General features: G+C 49.1%; 1 protein-coding gene and 1 long non-coding RNA gene across 7 annotated transcripts in view; both read right to left on the bottom strand.

The window, feature by feature from the left end:
- LOC133239783 (uncharacterized) overlaps positions 1-25,589 on the bottom strand; it is a 32,531-nt gene extending 6,942 nt beyond the window's left edge. Inside the window, exons 1-4 of one of the 2 annotated variants that reach the window (XR_009733961.1) lie at positions 24,615-25,589; positions 22,985-23,135; positions 598-742; positions 140-404 (exon numbers count right to left, since the gene is read on the bottom strand). This is a non-coding gene — a long non-coding RNA (uncharacterized LOC133239783). Of the gene's footprint in view, positions 1-139; positions 405-597; positions 743-22,984 lie in introns of both variants that reach the window. The other variant, XR_009733960.1, reaches the window with a different exon arrangement.
- Positions 1-25,828, bottom strand: part of DLGAP2 (DLG associated protein 2) — a 647,652-nt gene that overhangs the window by 405,854 nt on the left and 215,970 nt on the right. The window lies entirely within an intron of this gene.

The raw sequence follows: 25,828 nt of genomic DNA, 5'->3' as shown, positions 1-25,828 counted from the left end.
AGAACATGACAAAATGTAAATTGCTCTCATCTCTAGAAGCACAATCACATCGAAGCCAAGTCTGTGAACCGTTCACAGAATCCACAGGAGAAGCGGCCGTGTTCCACAGAATAACTAAATCCTGGCATCAGTGACTCACCTTCAACCCAGAAGTGGTCTCCACTACCAGCTGAGGGCAGCAAACTCTTCTCGGTCCCCATCCACACGGCGGGGCCATACTCCAGACACAGGGAAACAGGGCTCTCTCCTGCTTGAGACTCTTGGTGGAATCTTGCATTGTGGAATTATCGCAATGGAGATGCTCCAGTCCGGGCACTTCTCAGCCTGGTGCAATTACCTCAAGATGCAGAACCATGATGGGGAGGGACGTCTGAGCTCCAAACAGCAGGAGGTGTGAGAGGCACCTGTGTGCACACGTGAAGAGGGACACGTGATACAGCACGCCTCCCAGGTACCATATGAAAAAGCTGTCTGTGTTCACTGTGAAAGACTAAGGCTTATATGACAGCAAGGATCTACAGTGGTTATGATGGCCTGTGACAGGTGCTCAGACGCTCCCTATAGAGGGGAGACAAGGACCATTTTACCAGGACTGACCTTCTCTGCTGCTTCCTCCATGACGTGAGGAGACCAGAGGGGGCCGGGCCAGTGCTCCCCAGAAGCGTGTCCACCAGCTCCCAGGTCCAGGGCTGCCCTGCGGACTGTCTTCAGTAACAGCTGCATCAGCTGCAGCTGCTCCTCGCTGCACGAGTCAGACGTATGGGTTTGCAAAGTAAATCCACAAAATGAGGCACCAAATAGTTCTTAACAGACAAGAAGTGGAAATCCCAAAGAGCAATGATGTTTGAATTAAAGTGACAGTTGAAATGGGTTTCCTTTGAATTAACAAAATATTTCTAAGAAAGAACAAGATCTAGAATTAAGTACCCAATGAAGATGAAAATCATGAACCATGTTTAAAAGTCACAAGTTACTAAATCAAGGAGTCTTCAGTTTGAGAGGAATTAACTTTAGTGTCTGCAGAGAGGTATGTGCGCTCACCACCTGGTATGTGCAGAACTGAAGGGGGCCTCGTGCCCCCAGACCTCAGTGGAGGGTGGGGTAGCCTGGCTGGACCTGATAGCAGAGACCACTCACAGAGCAGCCAGGAGCCAGCAGGCTGACTAATAAGACATCAAATCCTCAGCGGCCTTCAAAAAAATCATTTGTTCCTCAGGTCAAATCAACTGCCATAAAAAAGAACCACCACTATTGATTACACAGCCACCTCCCCAAAGTCTACAGAACTTTCTAATAAAATGGGAACTGGCATCTCCTGACATATGTTCTAAGTGGGCCTCAATTATAACAGGAAGTGAGTCGATTTTATTGAAGGACAGGAGGAATGAGAGGCGGCACAAGAACAGAACAGCATTGCCTGTAAATCCAGGAGCCAAGACCCAAAAAAACACAGGGAGGTGCAGATGACAAGACATTTCATAAAGGAGGCCCTTAGACCAAAACGAAGAAGAGGGTTTCCTGACACTGGGGCACCCGTCAGGGACCCCCCTCCATGCTGACGGCACATAGCACATAAACCCCCCGAAACATAAAGCGAGGTGTGGGATGCAGGCTCCCCGCCCAGGGTCTCGGGGGCCTGGCAGACGAGGACTGTGAGAAGCACCTGTCCCTGGGCGCCCACGGCCCTGCTCGCTGCCCCTCCTGCTCCTCTCGGCCCCTGGTCAGGGTGAGCAGTCGGCACCGGCTCCCTCACACAGGAGGAGGGGCCCAGCGGAGCCCCTCGCCTGTACCAGGTTGCCCTCAAAAGCCATCCAGGCAGTGCCTGAGGCTTGCGGCGGCTTTCCACCCTTCCCCAAACAGAGCAGCTGACTGCTGACAGCGGACGACGGCTCACCAACCATGCAGGCACAGCCTAGCTGTGCAGGACAGCCACGTCCACCACAGGGCAGGGACCCTACACATCGGCAGGACCTAAAGGCATGTCTTCAGTGTGTTCAATTGCATTTGAAATTATAGCAAATCAACAACAAAATACCATTTATGTGCAAACACTCACTTTGTTCCCTTTTCAAGAACACAATTTCTGAATAACATCTTATGAGAATATGACCATACTTCTGTTAAAATCCTATGATGCAACTGGTGTCAGTTCTCACATTAATAGATACTAGTTGTAAAATCAGTGTCAAAGAAAGCTGAAATAGTTTAATGTCTTCATAGAAACTAATTGCAATCAAATTTCCAAACGACCTTTTTAATTGAGAGACATTTACCTCTTTATCAAAACCTTGACCCTGAATTTCTTAAATGCTCCCTAATTAAAGAACAAATATGTCCAAAGGCAAAATAGATCAGGACCCTGCTTCACTGATCAATTTGGATGAAAAATGGAAAACACATTAAAACTTATTTGAGCCTGAAGTGTTACGTCATTTTCAGCCCACAACCTGAGAGCACCGCCTCAAAGCCGCTCTAACCTGAACCAGGAAAAGAACACATCAGCTCCTGAACAGAGGGAGCTTCCCACCAGAGAGGTAACGCCTCCTCCAACACCGAGCACCGAAGGACAGGTGCTACCCTGACCACTGTGGCACATTTTGCCTTTTAAGTGCCTTTGCTATGGAGTTTGAGAAACAAAGTCTCGTGTTTCTGGGCTCAAAATTAACCAAACTGTTGTCCCCTAAAATCATGATTTTAGCTGAGACAAAATGTCTTGCCCCACGACCGAATCAGTCACCTTCCTGATGCTCCCCACACACGGAGGGTGGAGCGGCCAGCTCTAGGGTGCTTGCTGCCTGCACCACAGACGCGCACAGAGAACACGCCTGCACCTGATCCTTTACAGTGGTCCCCGCATACCTGGAGCCACCCTGACCGCATGGCTCCAGGTCCTTAGGTCCAGCAACGGATGAAGGAAGTGTTTGTCTTTATAACGGGAGAGAGGGGAGAGCATAACAGATGCACGGACCTGGGAAAGCTGACGCCTGGGTCCTCCTGCAAATGACGCCTGCCTCCCAGGGACCACAGCAGCAGAGACGGTGGTGAGCACCCACGACGGACCAGGCCCTTAGACACAGGATGCCCACACAAAACGCATGTCATAAAGGCAGCTTTCTCTTCAGAAACAGCATCACAGGCTGGTTTTCTGCCCAACTTCTCTTTGACTTCAATTGCGCTCCATTAAAACCTAAGTCCTAGGACTCACGCCAGCAGTCAGACTTTTAAACCACTTTCCCAGAAAATATCTGTGACACCAAATTCCAGGATGGGAACTCGCTAAGAATGTGAGGTGTGCCATGCCGACCAGGTGAGTGGTGCTCCTCCAGGACAGGCAGGGGCCCAGGCGCTGGGCGGGCTGCCCCACAGGCTGGGGGTGCTGGGCCTCTGGCCTCCTCTGCGCTGTGACCCCCGAGTGGGAAGCACGGGGCCGGGCTCACTGCACGCCCGCAGGCTGACCACAGTCCCCTTGGAGCGCATGCCGTCACCCGTTAGGGAAGCAGCAGAAAGGGCGCCCAATGACGGCGCCATCGGCTGCTTTCCGCATGTGGGCTCTGACTCTGCGGACATGCCGGGTTTCCTGAGAGGGTTACAGACCCGTGGGGGGTCCAGGGGCACAGAGTGCCCAGTGTGCTCCCACCAAGGCTGCCCCTGAGCCCCCGCCTTGTCCAGCCAGGCCACCCCAGACCCGGGAGACCGCCCTGCCCGTGGCTTCCCGCAGGGAGGTCCGGGTCAGCCCCCTGCAATCGGGACCCACACCCCGGCGGCGCCTCTGACCCGTCTCCCTGCGCTGTGCCCGTGAGTCTCAGTCACTGTGTGACACCCATGTTCTGACACACTTGGAGGATACTGGACATCATGACACTGTTCTGACAGCGTGACAAGCAGGTACAAGGCTGTGTCGAGCAGCTCTTACAAAACAGGGCAGAGTCTGATGGAGGGTGGGCTATACTTTGCTGGTATAACGTAAATCCAACATCGAAGAAGCTTCTGCACTTACAGGAAAATGTTCATAAATTCATAAGAAAGTGAAATTAGGTCAGCAGTTAGCTCTGTTCTCTGATGGACCCAGAGGCTCGGTGGGAGAGTGTGAATACAGCCTGACTGCCCCACACGAGGAGCTGTCAGACCACCTAAGACTCCCACTGTTCCAGAGCACACACTGGAGTCCAAAGCCCTCCTTCAACCTCTGTGAGCTCCACACCAACACCAAAATCACACACGTACTTGACAAGCTAGACTTCATCTACTTTATATTGTAAAAAGAATCCAAAAATGCAAATTAAAGCAATAATGAAATGTCACTTTAGCTTATCAGATTTATGAAGATAAAGCACAAAATTTAAATCACCAAATGCTGGCTACGTGGCTATGAAGGTGTTTGCCAGTGGTGATATAAAGTTGCATGGGCCCTGAGGAATGCAGCTTGGAGACACATAGCAAGAGTCTAAAACAGGCATATATTGTAAGCCAGCAGTTTCATTTCTAGGAACAATTCTAGGGAAATTTTAATTAGAACAGGAAATTTTAAAATTATGTTTTCATTTTAACACTAAAAGCCAAAGGATCGGAAACAACCTAAATGTCACGTCTGTTCTGATGTGCGTTAGACACTTCATGCCAGGCACCACGCATGTGTAAAAGTGGGTATAAAAGACTGAAGTAAATACATTTCTGGTTCTGATAAATTTATAATTGGAGAGAGGGATGAGCACAGCAAAATAAAAATATAATTTCACTAAAACATGATGATAAAGACACAGTTGAGAAAGGGTCTGGGAACGCCTCTTGACAGAATGTTATGTAATCACTAACCCAGTGGTTCCACTTAGAACCCAGCTGCCACGTGGCAAAGCCAAGCCTCATGGGTGGTGACATGGAACAGACACAGCCCTCGATGACTGGCTGGCTGATGGCAGCCACTGCGGCCCTGGGGTGGACCTCTGGCCCCTCTGCCCTGACCACAGCCCCCAGTCACACACAGAGAGCCACCCACCTGAGCCAGGTGGCCCTCAGTCCCTGGAAATGACTGCTGCTTCTAGTTGCTGAAGTGGCTTGTCACACAGTCACAGAAACCAAACAAGATGGATTTGCTAGAGATCCAGCCTTTGGAAAGTGCTGCTCACAGTGGTGGCCTACTCCCCAGGCCTTGGGATGTCCCCCATCGCGTTGTGGGGTGAAGCAGGGGTCACTCAGGGCAGGTTGGCTCACCCAGGCTGCAAGGCTCTGTCCACCCCTGCCGGACAGCAGGCTGGCGTCCAGGTCACAGCAGAAGCCCTGGAGGCGCACAGAACCGCTGCAGGGCCACAGCAGCCTGGGTCACTGGGAGGCCCCAGCCCTGTGGACCCTGCAACCTCATCCCCACCACGCAGCCCTTCCCCATCACTTGTCACAGCTCCCTGAGGCCATCTCTTCCCATCAGCCACCGTCCCTGTGTCCTTCACAATTTCTTGTTCTCATTCTGGTTTGTCCTTTCTTGTCCCTTTACGGAATAACAAAAGACTAGGGAATCCTGGGACCGCTGCCCTCAGGAACCAGACTCGGCTCCTGGCTGTCGTCAGAGCCAGCCTGTGGAGACCAAACTCCACACTCATGTGTCAGGAAGGGAAACCAGACACGTCACCTGGTTCCGGCCTTGTCGACCTTCCAGGCACCTGCCTCCAGGCCGCGCAGACAGGCGTTGTTCTGTAAGTGACTGTTGAGTAATTTTTCCTGATTATTGGCCCCACTCAAACCCGGTCTTCTTTCAGAGCCTGACTCTCTTAACAGCGAGTTATTAATTTCATGTAGACAATTTTCTCAGCATGGGTTTAGTTAAACATGTTAACTGTAGCCATTTCAATAGGACTTCTTTCTCCTTAATTATAGCATGAGGTCATAGGACCCTGAGGAACTACTGAAAATGTTCTCTGCAAAACAGCTAGAAAGATAGTTCTTGTTTATCGCTCTTTCCTCAAATGCAGGGACACACTGAAGAGCTCCAGGTTCCAACTGCTGAGGACATAATTCTAGACTCACTCCATGTTAACTCTGCAGCCAAATCTGACCCCTTGAACTCAAGACTCCCCATCTGTAAAACAAGTAGTAACAGCAGCCACTGCAGACACACAGACAGGGCTGAGAAAACCTACAAGGACAAATGGGAAGTGCAGTACCTACCACGCAGGGAAGCGAGCACCTTGCTGAACGAGGTCGGTTGTCTTAGCATCCTTGTCTAAGTTCAAACAAATCTCTGCATCCATCACTTTCCAACCAAGGCCATCGCCGAGCCCAGGAGCTCATGCAGTGACCTTCCCACCCTTCCAGCCTGCACCTGTCAAGTCCCAAATCACAAGATGTGCCCTTGCTTCCTGGTCTTGAAACAGCAACAAAAATCGTGCGGGGAGATTTTAGATTTGTACATATTCTAGGGAAATACAGAAAAAGACAGATTGCTAGCTGCCAAACTCATGAACCCTAGTAACTTCTAGAGCTTCAACATTACTTTGAACTACAGCTAAGACAAAACAGCCATGCCTTAATTAATTCTAAAATATTATTTGTTTTATCTGTAAAAACCGTCTGCTTTTTTTCTTTTTTGTCTCTACAACTTACTTTCAATACACTTAACTCAAAAGTTTAAGTATCAGAGTGCTTTATAAACAGAAGCACTTTGATCAACAATGATATAATGTAATAAATAATAGATGAAAAACCTGAAAATTTTTGTAAATGTTATTTAAATACTTTGTTGTTGAAGGTTGGCCTAAAAATGATAAACATTAGAAAAAATAACATTAAATTGTATTTCTGATCAAAAATCACCCAGCAGGCTTCTGGGCCAAAAAGTGGAGAAAAGCCATGCCCAGCATATCTGTCTTTTAATCATAACAAGCTGAGAAGAGGTAACAGCAAAATCACTCCCTCCCTCCCAGAGAACTGTAGAGGTCATAACCCCAGCTGAGAATTAAAATAGCAGCATCGCGAAACCTAGAAGTCAGGCAGGACTAGCAGCTGTCAAAGCAGACACATATCAAAGAAAATCTTTGACATAGAAGATCTGAGACAATCACACTGAAATCAAAGGAGCAGGGAGTGAGACTGGGAAAGTTAGAGAACAGATAACAGTATGAAAAAGACGATTCAGTATAAGGACAACTGGCTGGTTAGGGAAGAAGGTGCGTCAAACGACACCAAGTGGAACAGAAACAAGCAGGAAACAAAATAACCTCAGAGACATGATAGAAGGAAGGATCTATGACATAAAGAGAGTACTGAAAACCACAACTAGGAATGTGACACAGGATTTTAAACACATTTCAAAAAAAAAAACAAACACATTTCAGGATTAACAGATACCAAGAAATATCTCTCATAAGTAAGGACTAAGTAGCAGTATTTTTAAGTTCTCAATCACACAGGCATAAAGCAGAGGATGAAATTAACCTGGAGTGACACATCCTAGGGGCTCTACAGGTAACTGTGACCCACGGACATGACACGAGCTAGGTCATCCCTTAGGTGGAAGCAAGGCGCGTGGCCTCCCCACATATGAACAGCGCAGAAATGTGGGGCTCATGTGCCTTCCTGGGACAGGAAGTCATGATGAAATCCAGCCCCCAAAAGAGCCAGAGGGAAATCGTGGTATGAGGATCACTGTAACACTTCTGCCAGAAAACAACAGCACAGAAGACTAGGAGCTAGCACTAAAGGAAAGGAAGTGTGTGATCCAAGAATTTATGTTCAGCCAAGCTTTACTTTGAGACTAAGGGCAAAAGACAGGCATTCTCATCCAGAAAGAAAAATCAGAAAATAAATGCCCATGGCCCATGTTGAAAAGAACCAACTGATAACAAAATTAACCAACCAAGAGATCAAAACACAGAAGTCAAGTTGGAAAAGCCTCAATCAAAGGAGTGGCAGGTGGGTGTTGAGCCCACACCAGTGGCTAAAAGAAGCCTCCGCAGAGGTCGGATTCCCTGGTGTAGACACTATAGACCCTGCCCAACAGACTACATGCGTGTGTGTGTATACACATGTATGTTTGTATATGCACACACCTGTACTTAAATTCCTGTGGTAGAGCAGAGAATGCAGGGGGAAATATATAAATACTATTTTCATTTTTTGAAGCTTTTTTTCAATTTTTTTCTTTTTTAATTCTTACAAGGTCTCTTAAGGAATGGTCTATTTGGATAAAGAAATATTTATGTGACACACAGTAATGATTTCAGTTTCACATCAGTTTATCAATTCTATTAAATCAAATGATTACATTTTCCATTTTGAAAAACACTCTGTGGACTATGATCCCACTGATAACAGTATTCCTAAAGTTTTCCCTGTAATAGACTTGCTGTCTCATGATACTTATCCTGAGTGGCAGGAGTTTTGATGATCATATGCTATCTTCTTTTAGTTTTCCATATAGGTTCAATGTCTTAAAATGCATACTGCTTTTCATCTTAAAAAAGAGATAAACTAAAAAGAAATGAAAAACTATATCAAGTCAAAATATACAGATTTCCCAGATGTTTATAACAATACATTTACATTTATTTTGTAATTTTCATGAACTCATTACAATATTTGGATTCACTTTTCATGTGAACTGATGAGGATTCATCTTTCAATCTGAAAAAGCAGGATGCTTTTAAGTCAACTTAGAAACCAAGCTGAGTCAGTAGCTAAGTCATGAGATATAATCCTACTACTCTGAATTGTACTACGTTTTCAGTTAACTTTCACACAATGAATGAAAGTCCATCACGTGCACACTGCACTTTAACCACTCTCCCACTGCTGGAGAGCACAGCTATTAGTAACTTTGAACAAAGATTCTCATCTATGTCATATATTATTGTCTTTGGATAGGCTCCTGGTCCATGAAGGAGTCCAAAAAGGAATCCTGGGAATGACATAAAATGCTATCACTCATGGGAAGGTGAACTTCAATCCACACATGCAAGTTCCAGGAGGCTTGTTTCAAAAGAAATCAGCTAGAGTAACAGGTAACTCAGACTCGGGACTTTCATCACTTCACTGTAAACTGTGCTGACAATCAACACAGGCTGGGGTCAGAATGTCCCAGTAAATGACTGTTCAACACGAGTTACAATGCACTCATGGAGACTCAGTTTCAAACTGGATCTTTTACACACAAGCTATTTTCAGAAGACTTGAACATAGGAAACCTTCTGCAAAGATGCGTCTCTGCTTGAAGGATAACAAACCGTGTCTTGTATCATCAGGGCACTTCCTAAGAACAGCCAGACTTGTTCGCACAAGGCATCTTGTTCATGTGTCCAATGGCAGGTATGACCTTGCACCTAATCCCAGACGCTTGCAGAGTTCCCCCAGCACTGGACCCTCACAGCCCAGGACACCCAGTCTTCATCTGCTGCTGTTCAGAGACGAGCTTTGAAGAAGCGGGTCTCAAACCCCTGTCAGAGTTGCTACTTCTTATCTGTTCCCATGGTGACCACAGGACCCCTGAGGAGAGGTCTACACTCTTCAGAGCAGCATGCGCTGTCCCCCCAGAGCAACCTGGGGTATTGCTGGGGGGTGACTGGCAGGTGGCAGTCCACTGTGGTCCTCCGTCTCAAAGCCAAAGAGAACTAAGTTCCTCCCCCTGAAGTCCAATGGCCTCTTGACCTGCCGGCCTCCCCACCAGGCGCCCTCAGCACTGCAGACAGCAGGGCGAACTCGGAACGCTCTCAAGGCTGCGTGTGCTGGTGATTTCCTCTGGGTCCAGCTCCAGAGTTTCCAGCAGCAGTGGGTCTGCCTCTGCCTCTTTGGAGCGATTCTAAAAAGGGAGGAGACAGTTGTGCTGGGAGCCGAGGGCCACCTCCACGGGCAACAGCAGGAGAAAACGAAGTCCCATCTTTCATGCACTGGAGAAGGAAATGGGAACCCACTCCAGTGTTCTTGCCTGGAGAATCCCAGGGACGGCAGAGCCTGGTGGGCTGCCGTCTATGGGGTAGCACAGAATTGGACACGACTGAAGCGACTTAGCAGCAGCAGCAGCAGCATCTTGCCCGGGTCTTCCAAATCGTCCAGCCCACCTCTAAGGCAGCAACTCTGACTCTCCGGGCAGACAACATAGTGCTTACTGCTCCACAGATACATGTTTCTACTGCTACCACTCCAAAAAATAAGGATCATCAAGCCAGGCTGAGCTGAGCTGACAGCACATCACTCATGCATTTGAAAAGTGACTGGAGTTATCTTCGTATTTTCCTAGTTTGTAAACAGCTACTGCTGCCTCGTTTCCAGTGTTGGTTTCTGTTTTACCAGCCACCTTCCACCTTCAGCAGAAACAGATGCCAGCTTTTTCCTTTAGGGGGAGAGACGGGGTTGTTCCGGTAACATGAGCGGTGTAGCGAACGGTACAGGACTAACATCTGGACTACACATTCCATTGGAAAAAGCCAGGCATACAAATAATGGGAATACTAAAATTCACCAGTGCAAACTACAAGAAGAAAAGCTTCGTTACACTATAATAGACATAATTTACCACTGTAGGACATACTAATCATAGTGAAGTCACTCAGTTGTGTCCAACTCTTTGTGACCCCATGGACTGTAGTCTACCAGGCTCCTCCATCCATGGGATTTTCCTGGCAGGAATACTAGAGTGGGTTGCCATTTCCTTCTCCAAAATCATAATTAGTTGGAAATATTGTTAAAGAGGTAAAAAGAGGTAATCACAAAATTACTATAAAATTTATTCAACAAGAAACGTTTCAAACAGTTGCAGATGCATCTTAACTTCTTAAAATCAAAATACTAACGTGTCAGAGAAACAGCAGAACTTCGTATGGGCACTGTCCATAGCCCACCTGTACCTGTTACTCCCAGAAACCAGTACTTACACAGGTAAAGCTGAGTTTTCATATTAACCTAGTACTCTCCATTTATTCAGTCACTCAGAGACATGTTTGTGGCCTTTGAGGTCAATACGTTGAACAAAACAGCATCAGAATCTATCTCAGTAGCTGGAGAAATAACACATTTCTGTTTCAGGTTCTAAATATGTGACACAATCTGGGTGAAACCAACCACATCGTCTGACTGGTTTTAAACTTCCTATTTCCTAAGTCATTAAAGCACCACGCACTCAAAGCTAGGATACACTGGAGGTCTCTAGGCTGCAGCGGGATGGCTTTCCGTGTCTGTCCCACCCCTCGCACGTGGGAACCCACTTCTCTACCAGACTGAGCCGTCCGAGCCACTGCCACTTCAGTCAGCCCAGCGCCCCGGGCTTTGCTTCACACGGACCGTCAGCTTGGGGGCAAATGCACTTTAAAAGGGGTGGGGGGCATGTTCCCCCGAAACCCACACTTGCCAACTCTGCTCTGGGAGAAAGCTCAGGCTTCGAAACCACACAAGTCAGATGGGATCACACCCATGAGGAAACCAGGGTCTTTTAGTAGACTTTCAGAAATACAGCATTACTAAAAACCACCGCTTTGAGGTGCAGCTCAAACAGTTTCTGGTGACTTCCCCAGAGTCTCCAGCAATAACTGGCAATGACATTGTTGCTAATTATTGAAACCAACTACACCCCGGTCCGGAGAAGGCAATGGCAACCCACTGCAGTACTCTTGCCTGGAAAATTCCATGGATGGAGGAGCCTGGTAGGCTGCAGTCCATAGGGTTGCACAGAGTCGGATGCGACTGAGTGACTTCACTTTCACTTTTCACTTTCATGCATTGGAGAAGGAAATGGCGACCCACTCCAGTGTTCTTGCCTAGAGAATCTCAGGGACGGGGGAGCCTGGTGGGCTGCCATCTATGGGGTCGCCCAGAGTCGGACACAACTGAAGCAACTTAGCAGCAGCTGCAGCAGCGCACCCCAGCCACTGACATCTGGTGCTGCCACAGCGTGGAGACCAAAGGCACCAATGAGGGCCTCTCGCCATCTGGGCTAAATCCGCCCCAAAAGCCACACGTCAACAGGGAAACCACCAGACCCACCCACTGCTCAGAGCTAGGTCTCCAGGGCCTTGGGTAACACTACGGGCTCTGTGTTGGGTCATCTAAGGCACCAGAAAGACCCTCACAACAGAAGCAAGCAAAGGAAATGCCAGTCAGCTTTCTGAGCTGGGGTCTGAAATTCCCTATGTAGAGAACTGTTCTTTGAGCATGTTAAAATATAAGCATTCCTGAGAGGCCTACAAGTGGATGCCCACAGACTCTAGGGGCACGTTTCAGGAATTTTCATGTAGAAGGTGATTAATCAAGGGAAAAGGTTGCCAGCGACTGGGGAAGGGGTGAGAAGATTCTGGACAGAGAGCTCAAACTTCCAGCCAGAGACACAGGAGCTCTGGGGACATGATTCTGAGCATGGTTCCCATGGTTAACGTTCTTGTGATTTGCTAAGAGGGTGGATCTCAAATGTTCTCACCACAAGTGAGTCTGTGAGATGCAGCGTGTGTTAACTGACCTACTGTTACACTCACTTTGCAGTAAAGGTATCATAGCATCATGTTACATATCCTGAACTTGCACAGTGTTTCATATCAATTATATACAAACCAAGCTGGAAAAATTAAAATAAAATATAAGAAGAAAGGATATATTTCATATATTAGCAATAGGAAAAGAAAGTCTGGGCAAGAGGTGACCAGAACCCTCAGCCACCTGCACACTCCCAAGGGTAGGTAGACAGCAGGGACTCCAGAATGGGCAGGGGACGTCGAGACAATTCCAATGCAAACACATGAGGAGGGGTCCCTGGGCTGGAGGACTCAGGTACCAAGATAGCCAACATCATGATACAAACAGAACAGTGGAAATTGAGAAAAACACTCAACAGTAAAAAGGAAGGAAGCACCAACACAGTAACAGCCTGGAAGACTCTCAAACAGGAAGGTGACTGGAAGAAAGTTAACACACAATCCCCCTGAGGGTGATCTATTCACCTGAAATCTGACAGCGGGGACAAGACCACAGGGATGCAATTAGAGCAATGTTTGCCTGAGAATGGGTTGGGGGCGTGCTGACTGCAAGGGCCTCAAAGGACTTGCTGATGAAAAAGGGCATCCCTCACAACTCATCACACTGTCCAGTTAAAGCCATATTTTATTACCTGTAAGTTATAATCCAGTTACTCTTAAAAGCATTAGAAAAATAATTGCTAAAAGAATTAGTTTTAAAATGGCAAAAGCACCTTGTTACAAAAGATTTCCTTCAAAGCTCCTCTGCTGAGGATCAGCAGGAGACCACAGGAGGCCTCCTTCCTGAACACCCAAATCCAGCAACACTACCAGCTGTCTAGTGCAATTAAACTAAACCTGAAAGTTTAAACTAAGCCAATTCCTGAGCAGAGGCGACCACGCACCTGTGCCAGGCTCGGACAGAGGAAGGCCGCTGTGCGCATCCCTCTGTAGCGCCGCACATGCAACGTTCGGATCCTTCCGCCCATGGACAGTCAAGTCAGATGGCCGATGTTACCTCCTGTTTGTACGGGACTAGATTCTGGGAACAGAGGGGCGAGTGAGAGCTCCAGTGGAAGGCGTGGGGGGAGCAGAGCTCAGGCCGAGGGTGGAACAGAAGTGAGGAAAGTAGACGGGATGGAAACAGGGAAGAAGTGGGGAGGGAGGGATCATGGCTGAAAATGAGAGATTTCCAAGGAATTTGTAGACATTCTATTGTGCTGCCAAAGAAAGTTTAAATTAAGAAGAAGAAATCACACTTCTTGTCCTTCATGTGAAATGAATAGCTAAGGAAACAGTAGTCAGGTAATAAAAGAATTGTAGGCTGAGCATTAGCCCAAGCTTTGGAGACAAGAATGAAAAATTATACTTTGTCAGGAGATTTCAGGGCTTTAGTTTGCAGATACTGATACATCTAGGTTTCACAGAGATCCTGAAGCTAAAAGCTACATTCTTTTTAAATACACACATTTATATAAAATTCCAGTATGCATTTGAGAGTGATGTGGTACCTACTGCTTGGTCTGAATCCTAAAGGGCACCTTATACATGAGAATATTTAGGGAGAGGAAATATATTCCTCGTAAGAGCCCTACAATTTAGTACTGACAGGGTGACTGAGGAGATCGAAGGTAAGGTGCACTCATGAGACCCAACTCCAGGAGCCCCGAGGCTGAGACTGGGCCGGAAGTGTTTCTGACCCATGTCACCGGCCTGCAGCTGAGCAGGCCCTCGCCCGGGGGTGCTGCGCCACTGCTGACAGTGCGTGTGAGCAGGGAACGGGCAGCTCAACAACCGAGGCTGTCCTCACCACTTCCTGTCCGCATGTGGCAGCACTTTCAAGTAAACCTGAGACCTGCTGCAATTCTATCTACCTACAAATGAAGCAAGGCCTGCCGTCCACTCGGACTGGTCTCCAGCTTCTGGTAGAAGAGCTCAGGGCAGCGCCACGGGAGAGGCAAGGCTCCCTCGAGCTACAGAGACCAGAGGGCCTCCCAGCACAGACAGCTCGTCCTGGGGGCGGCTGGCCGGGTTTCCAGGGCAACCACAATGACAGATGACGGAGGCCGCCAGGGCATCCAGCAGGTTTTAGAGCAACAGATTTGCTTCCTCCTGTGGGGTCACTGATGAGTTGAACTCTTTTTTAACCTTTTTTTTTTTTTTTTAGCAGAGTTATAGTTAGCATACAATGTTGTATTAGTTTCAGGGATAGAACACAGTAATTTGATATTTTTACACCTTATGAAATAATCACCACAGTCGCACCAGCCACCACCTGTCACCATACAGACTTGCTACAACCCCACTGACTGCGCTCCCTATATGTGTGTCACTACCCATGACGTGAGTTTTTACAGCATCAAGTTTACAAACAAGAAACAGAGACAGACTCACCGATACTGAGAACAAACTGATGGTTACGGGGTGGGAGATGGGAACAGAGGCCACAGGCTAGGATTTGAGCAGCACAGCGGCAGGTCAGAAAACGCCCCTGCACCAAGGGTTTGGCAGATCCAGGCAGGGTCGGCTGTGGGCCATGCCGCCCAGTCCTCAGGAGACGTCAGGGCACCTAGACAGACACCCTCCCCCTAGGCATCCGCGACGCCCGAGAGCACAAGGGCCACCAGTCACCACGTCTGCAGCGGGGAGAGGGCAGGAAGGACCGGAAGGCAGCAACTGTTCAAGGAAGTGAGGAAGAAGACCCAGCTGGTGGAGGCATGAGAAAAAATCAAAATGTGAACCGATTTTTCCAGAAATTTGCTCATGACTTGAAACTTCCTCCTCTTGGGCACAGATGGAATTAAACCACAAGTAGACCATCTGACACAGTACAGAGAGCGGACGCCTGGCGGGCGTGAGGCCCTCCGCTTCCACGCCCTGTGGTTCTTCTTCCAAACCGGACTATCCACAAAGCTGCGTGTGGGGTTGGAAGGGCCTCTTTCTCTACCTCTCGGCATCTGGGAAGGAGTTCCAGTTGTAATTGTCCCTTGAAGTAAGAAAGTACAATTGATGCAGCATTTACGACTATGTGACAGCAGGTAAACCACGTACACTGAGGTACTAAAATATCCAACTCACATTTAACTCACATTTCTGTCAGCCTTGGGATCCCCAAAGACATGTGACTGACAAGGCCAGCACCTCAACCAGCTCAGCTGTGCAGAGCCTCCAGCAGACTTTTCTCTCCACCGGCAATGGTCCCCACTGGACAACCCACGAGACACAGCTCCCCCAACACAGCCCCCCTACCAACACATTCCCCCCCGACTGACACAGCCCCCCCCAGACACAGTCCCCCCAGACACAGCCCTCCCACCAGACACAGTCACCCCCACCGGACACGGTACCCCACTGGACGTGGCCCCCCCAAGACACAGTCCCCACCCCAGACACAGTCCCCCCAGACACAGCCCACCTCACCAGACACAGCCCCCCCACCAGACACAGCCCCCCTCAGACACAGTCCCCCCTCCAGACACAGCACACCCCAGACACAGTCCCCTCTCCAGACACAGCACACCCCAGACACAGCCTCTCCAGACACAGTCCCCTCAGACACAGCCCCCTCACCAAACACAGTCCTCCACCGGACACGTCCTCCCCCGGAAATGGCCTCCCCACACCAGACACAGCCCCCACCAGACACAGTCCCCCGCACTAGACACAGTCCCCCCACAGACACAGTCCTCCCCCACAAGACACGGCCCCTCCATCACACACAATCCCCCCTACCAGACACAGTGCCCACCCCAAACACAGCCCCTCCCAGACACAACCACCCCACCAGACAGAGCCCCCCCCACCAGACACAGAAGAGACTGTGTCTGGTAGGGGGGGCTAAATCCTGACCCCCTGCATGAGGGCTGCATCTGTCCTGACACTCTCTCCTCCCCAAGTGCTGCTAGGAGCTGGCTGGCACAGCCCTGGGAGCACAGCCACTGCAGGCAGACTCCCTTATACAGCACCGTTAGCCACAGGGAAAGTGAATTCACCTGCGCCAGGGCAGAGTCCAGCCCAGAGGCCATGCACCAGACTGGAAGGCATGAAAATATAAATTAACATCACAATTCCCAGACCATGCTCCAAGGCACCCTGGGGTACAAGGGCGAGGAAAGAGAATGTTAATTTCAAGGGAAACAGCAATTCTCCACGGGTGTGAGACCCCAGTGGCTGCTGCCTCACTTGAAAGTAGGATCACACTTCACCTGATGACCAAGGCCTGCCCACAGGCAACGACCAGCAAGCGCTTCCCTGTGACACGTGGCCTCTCTCTCCGTCCTGAGCCAGGATCTGGGCTCACCGAGTGACAGCACACACTCAGGAAAGTGTCAACTCAGAATCACGCTTGCTCCCGCTCAGTTCAAACCCTCAGCTTCTCTCCTGGGGGAGGATGTTCACCCGGTTCTGTGGTCTCAGCATCTGTTCTCCCAGTTATTTGGACATCAGGGTATTAAAGGCTCTAATCCCCATTTGCTTAATGGTTTTATTACTTTGTCATTATAACCCCATTAGAAGACAGCCTAGTTGCCATGATGGGCCTTAGTGGAGTTGATGTGACTGCTTTTGAAGGACAGTAACAACTTTGAACCCACCCAGACATGAGGACAGCCATCACCACACCCCAGATTCAAAGTTCTTCTTAACAACTCCAGTCACATGCCCTGAGGAGTGGGAAGGAAGTCAGTGGCTCAAAACCTCCGCCAGGACCTCCCAATAACAGCACTCCTACAAGGATCCCTGGTTTATAAATTAAAAGCACATTCGCTGGTGAAGGACAGGTTGCAAAGTTATTTTGGCAATAAGATGTCTTATACTTTCAGCTAATAGCATTCAGGATAAGCATCATTTTTATCTTGGAAAGCTTAAAGAAACCTGGTTCCGTAAAATATGCTTGTTTGCAAAGACTTTTTTGATTTTAGGAAAGAAATATAATACATCTTCAAAATATCTTACCAAAGCATCCGTGTGAGTTCTGACCAAGAACCCAGCCTTTCCCTCCATTCCAGATAACCTTGTCTGCCTACATCACTGAGACTCAACAATCTCTAAGCAAATGTCTACAAAAAGGGAAATATTCTAAGACTCTATAAAGAATAAAGACAGTTTATAGGCTCTACAGCTTTACTGCTTTCACGGAATCCACTAGGTATGAATGAAAATACATATTCTGTTGCAACTCCTAAAATAACTCAACAGATGCATGAATTCAAAGTAAATACAACATATTAACCAGCAATAACCTGAAGAAGCTTCAAGTGAACCTTACTGGAGAAAGAGATTTTGCTGCGTTAGAAAGTGTTATCTCGCAGGTGTTAGGAACCTGGGAGTTTGGGCCAAGTCTCATCGCCCTGAGCCCTCTGTGTAGATGAGCCCACCACCCACCTGCCTGAGGACTTGTCACTGGCCAGGTTAAGAAACCGGGGGGACCTCAGCTGCCATCAGAGGACCTGAAGCTGGGGCAGTAGGTGGGATTCTTTAGGACAAACAGCATGGGGAGAAATGGGCCAGTAAGGGAGCTGTGACTTGTTAGAGTCTTTGTGAATTGGGGATACAAGGCCCCTACGAATGGGAAATGTGCAACCACTTCCCCCTCTCTGGGCTGTTTTCTCTGTTCTATGATGCTGTCCTTGGATGCATTCAAGCAGGTTTTTTAAGTTTTATTTTAATAAAATCCAATTATCTAAATTCTAAATCTTAATTCACGCTCTCAAATTCCCAAATCATGACTTAGGACCATGGTGAGATACTGACAGAAAAAGAGACTGCTGATGGTGTGCTCTGGTGCTTGTGGTTAAACATACTCACTGTAGGTTAAAATCTGTTAACCCTACAGTCTAGTGTAAAATGATATTGCAAATCATTTAAGCACTGAAATTCTGTTTTTGCTTGGAGGGCTTTAATTACATTATCAATGTTAAGATGATCTGGGGTCTGATCTATGTCATGGAAAGTGCACTGAAGTAAGAATAGTTTTTAAGCCTGAAATCAAGGCTGAGAACATTCCTGTCCAATCACACAGCTGACCTCCCTCCCAGGAAGACCTCTGTGACTGTTGCAAATGAGCATTCGCTGTCCTCCCATCCTCCTGTCTCAGGAGGTGATAAGAAGAGGATCCTCTCCCACGTCTGCAAAGAAGCAGGTGAGGAGCCCAGCAGGGCTGGGTCGGAGCTCAGGACGGCCCCTCTCTGTGCTCAGCCACCAGGACCGGCCGGGACAGCAGCCAGGCCTGCTTCTGGACCCTCTGAGCTGGGAAGGCTTCCTGGAAGAGGAAGGCCAAGGCCCTGTGGACAGGACAGCTCCCAAAGAGGGACACACTGGGGAGGTAAGACCCCCAGCTGGGTCCCAGGAACTGAAGTTCAGCCCCAGAGGCTGAGGCCAGAGCTGTCCCAGGAGCAGGGCAGCAGAGGGGGCCACCCCCAGGGACAGAGCAGGGCCCGCCCACCAAGGGAGGAAGGTGGGAGAGACCCAGGGCGCAGAAGGGGCAGCAGACCCACACAGGACCCATGGAGGCCCGGAATGGACACTGACCTCTGACCCCCGATCCTGTGTCCCAACAGGCCCCGCCCACAGTCGGCACCCAAGGACTGGGCTGAGGTTCCAGATGAGGGTCTGAGCTTTGAGATACTGTTAGAAATTTATTAGATATGTTAGAAATTACTGGCCTTATTGTGCTCAGTGAGATGAGACAGAGAAAGACAAATAGCATGTTATTTCATTTATGTGTGGAATCTAAAAATACAACAAACTAGTGAATGTACTAAAAAAGAAGCAGTCTCACAAGTACAGAGCACAAACGACTGGTTACTGTGTGGAGGAGGGGCAACTTAGGGTGGGGGAGGGGCAGGTGCCAAGGATGGGGTGTAAGACAGGCTCAGGGTGACTGCGTGACATGGGGAACACAGACAATATCCTGTAATAACTTAAATGGAGTGTGTATGTCAGTTGCTCAGTTATGTCTGACTCTTTGCAACCCTAACCTTTAGAAATTATGTAAAAGAATTTTTTTTAATTTTTGAAAAAAGAAATAACTGCCCTTGAATTAGATGGCTCTGAATTAGTTGGGTCCTGACACAATTCTGCTGCGTGTGTGCATGTGGATAGTGTCCAGAGTAGGGCAGCAAGAGCCATCTCACCAGGTGATTCTGCAGAGGACACAGGGAAGGAGGGTGGAAACATGCAAACTTCTCTGAGCTACTTTGTATCTGCTGCTTAAAAAGGGAGACAGAGCAAGGCCCAGGTGACAGGATACTCTGCCTTAAGGCGAATCCCTGGACACATCAGGCTGCTCTGAGTTTTGGGGTTTAAAACCAGCCGTCTGTCTCCCTGGATCTGTCATGATGTAATATTTTATACCAGCCTTGTGCCTATTTTCTCTCGGAAACCATGAACTTCCCAAAGCAAACTGCTGGCGCGGGCAGAGCTAAACTGAAGCCAACAGAACCAACGGTTAGTTTATCTAATGCCCTCCTTTTTCTTTTTAAATCACATTATGGACTCTGTGTTGTGATTGCAGCCATGAAATTAAAAGACGCTTACTCCTTGGAAGGAAAGTTATGACCAACCTAGACAGCATATTCAAAAGCAGAGACATTACTTTGCCAACAAAGGTTCGTCTAGTCAAGGCTATGCTTTTTCCAGTGGTCATGTATGGATGTGAGAGTTGGACTGTGAAGCAAGCTGAGCGCCGAAGAATTGATGCTTTTGAACTGTGGTGTTGGAGAAGACTCTTGAGAGTCCCTTGACCGCAAGGAGATCCAACCAGTCCATTCTAAAGGAGATCAGTCCTGGGTGTTCTTTGGAAGGAATGATGCTAAAGCTGAAACTCCAGTACTTTGGCCACCTCATGCGAAGAGTTGACTCATTGGAAAAGACTCTGATGCTGGGAGGGATTGGGGGCAGGAGGAGAAGGGGACGACAGAGGATGAGATGGCTGGATGGCATCACCGACTCGATGGACGTGAGTTTGAGTGAACTCCAGGAGTTAGTGATGGACAGGGAGGCCTGATGTGCTGCAATTCATGGGGTCGCAAAGAGTCGGACACGACTGAGCGACTGAACTGAACTGAACTGTGTCATAAATGTTTAACATGCAGGACTCAATGAGTCTGGGAAACTATACAACCTATGGCCAGTGCTGAAGCCACAGAAACTCCTACTCCTCTGAGCACATCTTCCCGCCCCTTTATTATTATTATTATTATTATTATTATTACTGTGTGTGCTCGTGTGCATGGTAAGAACACAACATATGCCCCACCTTCCTAGAAAGTGTTAGGTGCAGAGAGCAGAGCAGCTGGTGACAGCAGACTCCAGACACACTCCCTTGTAGGAGGCAAGCTCTGCATCTGCGAGCCCCAGCCCCGGCTCCCACCCGCCATCCTCTGCTCCCAAGTCTGACTCTCCAAGGGGTGGGTGAGGAGGCCACAGCACAGCCTTCTAGCTTCTGCTGGTCACGTGAAGAAGCCCTTCCTTACTTCTCCACCTGCCTCTCACCACTGTGTAGCTGTAACTTTACAAGCTGAGACAAAACACTCTTTTACCAGCATAACTAACCCCTCAGAATCCAGTAAAAAATATCCTATGATGAAAATCTGAATACAAATTATACAACAGTGAGCCATGAGGGGACATGTATGACAATGACTAAGATAATCAGAAGATACAGAAGTCCTTTCACAAATGTTAACCTTACACACTTAAGTTTTAGTCTTTCTAACCGTGTCCCATATATCACTAAACAATTGAATCTTCACGTAGGCAGCAGCCCTGGCGGTATATACGATGACTCTGGAGAAAGTATAACACATGTCTGTCAGCCTATCTATCGTAATAATCAATGATCAAACACAAAGCTTCTTTACTGAGTCCCATCAGTTTTCATGACAATTAAGTTTTTTTTTAATAGTTTCAAAAAGAATCTGCTTTATATCAGAATAAACAGAAATATTTAGAAAAGCAAATATCTATAACCATCACAATTCCAGAACCTTAAGTAAATTTCTCCTTTCAAATTCTCAGTAATTTTGAGACACTACAGCACCTTGGACAGCTCCAAGGACAGCCCAATAACTCAGTAAATATCTGTTGGATTACTGAAAATAATTAGTATAGACTAGGACAAACTTCATGAAATGTAATAACTATCAGAGGTACTAAAGGTGTGCTTACCATTTAAAACAGAAAGGCGCCACCTACCAACTGACTGATCTAAGGGTGGTGCTCGAAAAGACACGAGAACACAAATATATTCCTTGTGGTATTTTTTTGAAGCAACAAAGTATCAGAAACAAAGTAGAAATCCCCCAAATTAGTTGAATTATGCTTCAGGCACACAATGGAATATTATAAATAATGCATTAGAAAAAACAAAAATATTTACAATACAATGTTAAGTAAAAAGTTACAAAACAGTATGCATATTCCTTTCCTATTTACATAATCTACGTACAGAAAACATGAATGAACTAAGAGTCCAAATAACAGTGATTCTTTCTGGGCAGAAGATGTAGATACACTTTCCCCCTGGCTTGACTTAACCTTTTAACTTTTCCATAAGAAACATGCTCACATGTATAGATCAAGTTGAGTTTCACTTCTTGGTCTGCAGTTTACCAACTGGGTTATATTTCTCTCCAGACATGTTTTGTCAACCCATATATAAAACATAAAAAATGCTCCTACCTAAAAAGTGTTGTGAAAATTACATGAGTGGTCAATAAATACTATCATTTTATGCATTACTTGTATAACAAAAAGGTTGGGGTGGGGAATGATACCACTTTCCTCTGGAAAGCTCCCATTGTAAATAGCATCCTCATCAAGACCTCTCTCATTATGCAAATGGAACAAAATCGGCCATGCTGTATTTCTCACTTGATGGTAACAGGGCATCAAAAAAAAAACACAAAAAAACAAAAAAACAAAAACAGCTGCATCTTCAGCTGGGCACGAGATTCTAAACCCAGCACCGACCTCTGTGGGAGACCAGCTCTCCTGCTCTGAATGTGTTTCCTTGTGTCCCAGAAGGTGAAGTCCTGAGGCAGATGCAGCAGACATGGGGCACGGAACCCATGCCCCAGGTTCTCTGGAGATTCCAAAGGGGAACACACTGCAAACGTGTCCGTCGGCCTTACTTTTGGTGTCATGTTAAAAAAAAAATGTTATTAAATACTGCTTTGCCCAGATCAATAACTTTTGTGACTTCTACTTTCCTGTTGGCAGAAAATGCACAAAGCTCTTATTCAGGTGGAAGGCCAGGAGGCCTGGGTCCCGAGGAGACCACTCTGCTGGTCACAGGGCGCGGGTCTGGGAGGGCAGGGCAGCCAGCTCCTGCTAGCAGGGGCTCCTGCTTCCTCCTCTGTAGGTTGACTGTGCCTGTGACTGATAGCTGACCACCTGTCTGTGTTCCCTAAGTGAGCTGAAGACGGCTCCACACACAGGATTTCTCGCTGGGGAAGGGGGGCGCCAGGAAGGATAAGATGCCTGCCCAAGGGAAAGAAGCTGAAAGGGTGGCTCTGATGATGGAAATGCAGAGTCAGAAGGCCCTTGAGGGTGTGTGCACTCACTCAGGTACTCTCCTCTGAAACCAGGCGCAGGCTTGTGTCTGCTCCTCAGCCTCTTGCGCTGGGTCTTCTCCATCCTCTGAGCTGCAGCGTGGGGCTCACGGTTCAGGTCTCTCTCTTCTCTGGCCACAATCCTCCCAACCCCACGCCCCATCTGCAAGAGGTAACTCCAGGGTCCATCTGCGGCCTGGCCTCTGCCTGAGTCCCCGGCTCACATCCAGAAAAACACGCTCACCACACAGCTGGGGCTGCAGCATGAGTGGCGTGGAGCCACAGATCTGGCTCTCAGCCCACCCCCTCCAGGCACCCTCCTGGAGGGTCTGAGGCCCCTTCCCCAGCATCATGAACAAGCCCTGGATATAGTCCTCCGAGTCTATTTGCTGAGTAAGCAGCTCCAGGAGAGACAAACTTGAGAACAACAAGGGCCGCGGGTGAACCAGACGAGTATATAAGCAAAGAACCGCGATGTGTGACAGCGAGCACAGGTCGGGAGACTCGGATTTCATGAAGAACATGCACCACGAAGGACCTGACTCGGGGCAAGTCCCTGAATTTCTGGCTCTTGGTCCCCCAAATCCCAAAGTCACTACACTTGAGTGATTCCTCTCTGGGCTCTGTGACACTGAAGATGCTGTGGTTCTGTTACTGCATCCAGGCTTCTGGTCGGTTGGGGTGAAGATGTCATGTTCAGGCTCTTGCCTCCAGAATCTCATCTGTTTTCCAGCTCACCATTTCCCTGAGTATTTTATCACTTTGCTCAAAGGGCTCAACTGGCTCCTGATGGCTATCAGCCTGGTCCCCCATGGGGTGCCCCTTCCCAGCTGTCAGCCGAGCTCTGCGCCAGGCCTGGCACAGCTGGTCACTGCCCCTCCAGCTCCTCATAAAGCAAATGTGTAAGAGGCCACCGGCATCGGCTCCCTGACAGCTTGCACAGGATTAGGAGGAAGCAACTTTAACTTCCAGCCAGGATTCTGCAGGTAGGAACCCCTGCCATTAGTCTTTTTTTCCCCTTTCCTTCTCTTTTTGTTTTTTAAAGAAATAGTGTGACAGAAAGTGACTGATGGTTTCATCGACCAAGAGCCTGCACATTGAAGGAGGGGCCTGGGCCTGGAAGCCTTGAAGGTCCTCACTGATGCCTCGGGCCCTGCAGAGACCCGGCGCAGGCTCTCCCTGACTGTGGCCCCATCAGCGTGGAGGCTGGCAGCTCAGGACCCCGTGGACCAGGTGCTGGCCCTTCACCGTGAGGTCTTGGGGACAGTGGGACACTCTCAGGGCACAGACTGGGGGCCCGGTATTTCCACATTAACCCCTCTGCTCCCACTGGAACACTGCAACCCCCATCCTGTCCTGTTCATCCCGGCCTCTCCTCCAGTACAGCCCAGGTGGGGCCTTTCTGGAACATCCCCATCCAAGGCTGATCATCCCACCTCTTACACATGGAAACTGGCTCTGCCCTGACAAAGAACGTCTCCTCTGCCCCTGCTGTGACCCCAGGACAGGCCACACCCAGCATATGGTGGTGAGTCAGTGTTTGATGAGTGAATAATGAAGCAACTTCTAAGCTGACTCTTGGTGAAGATGACACAAGAACCCATCCCCAAGGCCCTAGGCCCTCCACACGGAGCACACAGACCTCTTGCAGTCTTTCCTTCCTCTTCAGGGATGCTGTTTTCCCAGGTACACAGAAGTGGCATCACAGCCCCAGGAGGGTCAGGACGCCCCATATACCTGATTCAGGGCTGAAACTTTCCACTCAACGTTCTAAATCCAAGCAAATCATATCCCTAGCAACCCTGCGCAGTGCTGGTGGGAAGTCAGTGACCAGCTTACAAACCACGTGAATGCCACCATCCCGAGGGCCCCAGGCTCTCCAGGACAACCATCCAGACCAAGGACAGTGCAGTCAGAGCAGGTAGACAGATGATCTGGGCTGTGAACACAAGGGCAAAGCCTCCTCCCCGGGGCCTGGGTATCAGGAGGTGCTGGGTGACAGGAAGGCCCTGGGGGAGGGAGCAGGGAGTGGAGACTCGAGGCCCACCTGGACTCGGGCCCTAGGGGGAGGACGGGCGTAAGTGGGGGCATACAGGACGACGGGGCCCCCAGCACAGCCTGTGACCCAGGGGCGGACAGCACCACGGGTCGGGCCGAAAGTCAGGGCAGAAAGAGGCCTTCAACCTGCAGGTTAGGGGTCAGCACGCGCAGCCACCGCCTGCTTTCAGGAATCAAGCACCCCAGGAGCACAGCACGGCCTCCATGGACACTTCAGCCTGTGAGCACAAGGGCAGAGCAGGTGGAACAGAGGGGCCGGGCAGGCGAGACTCGGGGCTCCGTCTCCAAATTATCAAGAGTTGCAAGACCACCTCTGGGACCAGAGTCACACATCCTGTGTGACAAACCCTAAACCTCCACGCGGCCCCTCAACAGCCCAGCGGGCCGAACAGGACGCCGCGGAAGCCTGCAGCTGAGGCTTCTTACTTTAAAAGCAGGGCTGCCGCCCCTGGACGACGCCACTCCGAGAAAGGAAGCCTCTCCAGAGGAGGTGGGCTCCGGGGAGCGAGGGCGCCACCCGGAGGAGCGCTCGCCTGGGGGCGGGGCGGGGCGGGGGGGGGGCGGGGCTGGCACCGAGGCCTCGCCCCAGGCCCGGGCGGCGCAGCGCAGCTCCGCTCCCGCCTCGGCCACCAGGTGGCGCTGCCACCAAGCCCTTCGGGGGCAGCGGCGGACGGTCGCCGGACAGGGGCGCCGGGAGCCCCTGGGGGCCCCCTCCTCCACGGCTAAACCGGACCGGACAGGCCCCTCCCGACCCAACATGCTCGCTAGGCCAGGGACGGGGCAGTGGCAGGCAGCCGC

Source organism: Bos javanicus, chromosome 27 (genome assembly GCF_032452875.1).
Source record: "Bos javanicus breed banteng chromosome 27, ARS-OSU_banteng_1.0, whole genome shotgun sequence".
Lineage (NCBI taxonomy): Eukaryota > Metazoa > Chordata > Mammalia > Artiodactyla > Bovidae > Bos > Bos javanicus.
Note: the sequence above shows the minus strand (reverse complement) of the source record. Positions and strands in the feature narration are given on the sequence as shown.